Source organism: Morus notabilis, unplaced genomic scaffold, assembly GCF_000414095.1.
Source record: "Morus notabilis unplaced genomic scaffold, ASM41409v2 Scaffold4160, whole genome shotgun sequence".
Lineage (NCBI taxonomy): Eukaryota > Viridiplantae > Streptophyta > Magnoliopsida > Rosales > Moraceae > Morus > Morus notabilis.
Window position 1 is genome coordinate 30,202 of NW_010367326.1, and position 6,000 is coordinate 36,201.

Sequence of the window (6,000 nt, forward strand, 5' to 3'; positions counted from 1 at the left end):
AAATATTGATGTATGGGATGTATTTGAGAAAAATATTTTTCAATGGTAAGTTAGAGGAAAAATATTTAGTAAGAAACAATTCAAATACAATATTAAAAACAAAATAAAAAATTTCATACCCCATGCAATTAGCTTTAAAAAAAAAAAAAAAAAAAAAAAAAAAAAAAAAAAAAAAAAAATCGACTTAGTCTTCTTAAAGGATTTTTAATATATATTTTACTAGCAAGCTAATTAATTATATCAAGCTTTCTTTTATTTATATATGTGTTTATATGTTAAGAATTGATTGAATATATATACATACACATATATATAGGCACAGGAGTACAACGATTATATATTTGAGTTGAATGTCCAAAGGATAAGATTGGAAACAACAAAGACGTATGTTATTTAAAACATATAGTACTATATATATATATATATATATTTTATCCGAATACTATATATATTGTTTAATCATTAATGATAAAGTATACTTAAATTCTGTGCCTACCTAATCTAAAACCTTTACTCACGACTTTTTTGTTTTCTCTCCTTGCATTCCCATCTCCCATGTGCATTGTCGTTTCTTACAAGGTAAAAATAATAATAATACTTTAGTAAAAGCTGTTATACTTCATGAGATTTACGTAAAGCCCTATTTTCTTCTTCTCATGATGTAGACAGCATTTGAACATATGTTTCATTTCCTTTTATTTTCAATTTATTCTTTCAGACAAAAAAATCATTCGAATAATTGTTGTAGAAAAATAATGGTACGCTTGTGGGAAAAAAGTCAGTGACATTTTGATGGTTGGTCGGCCGTGGAAGATTGAATTTCAGTAGTGAAATTTGTCAACTTTAGATATTCATAAACGTTTTCCTCTTCCATGGCGAAACGTGTGTTTCGTGTGGATGGGCACTATATATATGTGTGTATATATATATATATATACACACACGTGTGTACGTGATATTGTAAATATATTATATTTAAATAAAAAATAGTACTTTTAATTTGGTTACCCAAACAACTTGTACATGATTTATTTATATATGAACACATGCATATATATATATATATGTTACACAAGGTGAGTTTTCAGTTATTACGTTTACACAATGGTCACCTATTAAATATAGAAATTGAATGTTAATTATTATTAATTTTTTTAGTCAACTATATAATTTATTACAATCATGATATCAATATCGCTAAAACAATATATCTATTGATAGATATGTAATGAAGTAACCATTAAAACCGCACTCATATTATAAGTATTTATAATTTATACTATGTTTCAATGAGGAAATTGAAGCAGCATTCCTCATCATAGCCTTTGCCCTTAAAAGGAAATATTAATACTTTTTTTTTATATTATACTGGAATACATGCATGTTTACGTATTTATAATTTATATGATGTGTGGATATTAATAAACTGTCCCTTGACCCATCCATTACATGATTACAATGCATTAAAGACCAAAGTACCAGACATTAATGGAATTATAACAAAATGTTGATCTACACAATGTCGTCAATGTTGGGAAGCTTTTCATAAAATCTTCAAACAACTTTTTAATGCAGTTGTTGAAATTGTGTTCTGCCTAAACAGATAATTGTCTTGCTAAAAGCCACACGTGTCTACCAAGTACATATCTACATATATATCTAGCCGAACATATGATACATATGTTGGAAAAACCTGGCAGAAGCGCGGAGGACCGAGCATTATTTATTTATTTATTGGATAAGATTATTTTGATGCATTCTGTTATAGAGAAATGTATTATTGATATCATGTATTTTTAATAAAATTAAAAACGATACTTTCATCTTTAAAAAAACGTTTTTTTAATACTCTAAACTTATATTTAAAATATAATGTCAAGACTACCATTTTTATTAATTAAATAAAAATTAATAATTTTAAAAATCTTTTTTTAAAACATTTAATTTATTTTAAGTTTTTAAATTTGAAATGTTTTATAGTATTATTAGAATTTTTTTTAAATTAATATTTAGTTGTTAATTAGTAAAAAATAGTAGAATAGATAATTTATATCTTAAAAATTAGCTTCTGAGTACTAAAAGAAAGCTGTTTTAAAGATAAAAGTATTGTTTTAATATTAATAAAAATACATGGTACTAAGAAGATATTTTGTAATAACATAAAGTACCAAAATAATTTTTATCCTTTTTTTTTCCTTCCTTTCTCTTAAACAAACAAGATCTTTATATATGTTTGCTTATATAATTAATTTTAAACAAATGAAAATAACTGAGTGAATGAATAAAGTAAGGTAAAAAAAAATATAAATTATAATTTCATTGTAGATAAATGTTGTAGGTGCTTAAAGTGTATATGTTTTAAGGCACCTTTAGTCCTGAAAATATTTTGATTAGTTCTCATCAGTGTCTCTCTAATATTTACTTTTCCCATTAAATTTAAAAAACGGTCACTTAATCTCATAAATTTTATATTAGTCATATTTAATACTTTTATAAAAAAATACATTTAACACATATTGAAAAAAAAAAAAAAAGAGTGATGCTGTCATGTAATCTTTTTTATAGAATTTTTGTTAAAAACAAACGAAAAAAGATTCTATGACTAAACTTAACTCCCCTTTTTATCCATTTGTTTAACATAAATTCTAACCAAAGAAGTTGAACTAATTTAAATTTTAAACGATAAATTGAGAGTTTTTAAAATTATAAGGAAAATTTGAGAATGATTTTAAAATTTAAAGGCACAGATAAAATTAACCCCGTATATAATGTGAGTTATTATTCTTTTCTTAGTAACATTAGATGTTTAAAAAGTTATCACGTAGTATAACAATAAGATATTACATCTACTAATAAATATGAAATGACTACTCGACTTTGATGTTAATCAATGATAAGATGCAAAATTAATAATAAGATATTACACGTACTGACAAATAAAAAATGACTACTCGACTTTAATTGGTTAGTATCACTAGCGTTGCTCCACACCTCACCACCGATCATGGTCGATCAAGCTCCGAGAACCTTCTCTTTAGTGGAAAAGAAGCTAGTTAATCACGTGGTTGAAATTCCTTGACCACATATGAAGTAGTACTCATACGTTGCCATTCCAAGTCATCTTTGGTCTTCCCTATGCGCTTTCCTTTTGTGCATTACCAGTAGTTTTCAATAGTTTTGACCTTTCGAAAAGGATGTGTAAAAGCACGTCATGCCTTGGGCCCACATGTATAGATTAGTGACAGAAAGTGCAAAATCTTTTTGAGTAGTGGCCACTGACGTGGGCTGGGCAATGGTAGTGCATAATCCCCAAACACCATTTTGGCAAACAAAGTACTAGCTGGGGATTAGACCTATCCAATTGTACATGTTATTTCTTAATTAAGTAATTAACATAGTGATTAGGCCACTTATAATTAACATTGTACGTTAGCTAGTTTGTCCTGTTTAAATTGTTTGACTACTGCATAATGGACATTAGTGAGATGTTTGTTTTAAATATTCGTTCCTAATTCTGAATCATAATTTTTAATTCTTTACAGTGTTTTTCTCTCATAAAAAATTTAAATTTTAAAAATCAGAATCACGAATCATGATTCTAAATCTATGAACCAAACGTCCCGTAGGTAATCCACAGTAGGAAATTTTAGTTAATTAATTAAAATATTTTAAACATGTATCCACCGGCCATTAATTTCATACGCTTTATAGTAGTTAATTAATGTCGTACATATCCCATACTCAATACTTGTGACTATAATCTAGTTAATTCTAGTGTAGAAAATTCAATGAGACAAAAATCCCAAGCTGCATGATGCATTTTGTTTGATCAGCATGTTTCGTAATTGACTTTGGCCTTTTGTTTTCACGTCGGTGGTCAACGCGGTTGGTAATAACATTGTTCATAAACCACAGTTATATATTATATGTAGTTATAACCTTGCTAAGTAGAACCACCAAATAAGTGGGTCACCTTGCTAGCTGTAATGAGCAAATTATTCGAGTGTTAGGTAGTGTTGGTTGAAGGGTCTTAAATATCTAAGTTATCTTTATTGGTCTAGTACTTGATTTAGAGTAATCGAAATCACACAATATAATTAATGGAATTAAGGTGACGCGCTTTTTATCGAGCCACAGTAATAAATCCTTGAGGAACAATACTATTAGCATTGAGGAGTTAATTTAATAATAATCGTGTACATTAATGTCCCATACTAATACTGGTCGCCTCTCTCTGGACTTTATTTTTTCCTATTAAAAAGAATGTATATGCAAAAACAACAACATATAAATTAAGTTTTGAATTTTAATTGCTGCGGTTGATGTGTCACTCTCAAGTCTCAACCCCTACTGCTCATACGGATCGATAGTAGAAATATTAAACCCTTCCAGTTAGATAGTTTTTTGTCAGCATTGTCTAATTTAAATTACCCTAATAATATTATAAAGAAATTAGAAAGATGACAATGAGAAAATAAAGAAAATTAAGGGATCAAAAGAAAAAATAATTATACTTAAGTTAGTTTAACAGGGATGTTATGACATACTTAGTTTTTCAAAGCATATATTTTCCTCATACGAGAGAGATGGTACAATCAGTGATCTCAATTTAAAAAATAAAAAAAAGGTTGAAATTCTTTTTAGGGCGTGTTTAGAACATATTCTAAAATAATTTTGTTTTGGATATGAGAATGAAAATGAGAATATTTTAAGATTCGTGCATGAATCGTTTTTGAAAATACGTTTGGTAATTTTATTGAGAGATTGTTCCAGTATAAGAAAAAACTAAAATCATGTTTTGTTATATATTTTTAAAAACATCTCACAGTATTTTAAATAATATAGTAAATAATTAATAAACTCGCCAATTAATATACTAATAATTAATATAGTATATAACTAAACCCATATATGAGCTCGAGTAGAAGGATTTTTTTTTGCTGTGAGAGAGGAGAGATGAGAGTTTAGAAAAGTAAAAGAGGAGAAAATGAAAACGTGAAAAGGAAAACGACTAAAAGTCGTTTTTAAAAAGCTCACGCTTTTAAGGGAAATAGGAAACGTGTTTTCAATTTCAGCTTTTAATAAAAGTTGCTCCAAACATGGTTTCCAAACTAACATACTTAACTTTTCAAAGCATATATTTTCCTCATACGAGAGAGATGGTACAATGAGTGATCTCAATTTAAAAAATAAAAAAGGTTGAAATTCTTTTTAGGACGTGTTTAGAACATATTCTAAAATAATTTTGTTTTGGATATGAGAATGAAAATGAGAATATTTTGAGATTCGTGCATGAATCGTTTTTGAAAATACGTTTAGTAATTTTATTGAGAAGTTGTTCTAGTATAAGAAAAAACTAAAACCATGTTTGGTTATATATTTTTAAAAACATCTCATAGTATTTTAAATAATATAGTAAATAATTAATAAACTCGCCAATTAATATACTAATAATTAATATAGTATATAACTAAACCCATATATGAGCTCGAGTAGATGGATTTTTTTGCTGTGAGAGAGGAGAGATGAGAGTTTAGAAAAGTAAAAGAGGAGAAAATGAAAACATGAAAAGGAAAATGACTAAAAGTCGTTTTCAAAAAGCTCACGCTTTTAAGGGAAATAGGAAACGTGTTTTCAATTTCAGCTTTTAATAAAAGTTGCTCCAAACATGGTTTCCAAACTAATTTCATTTTTTTCTCTTTAAAAAACGTGAAAAACATTTTAAAAAATGGTTCAAACACGCCTGTTTTTTGTTTTTAATTTGGGATTAGGTAATTTGAACTCTAAAGTCTACACTCTTGTAGACTTGTAGTACTGGTGTTAATTAGAGGTCGAATTACCATTATGGACTATGGCTGCTGCCATTATTGAGAATGATCTCAATAAATATATATATATGTATATATAAACTCTAGATAATATTTGGAAGGGTTTTTTTTTCACATGCTTTCATGTTCTGGCTTGATAAAGGACTTGGTAGTTAAAATTGTTTGATCCATA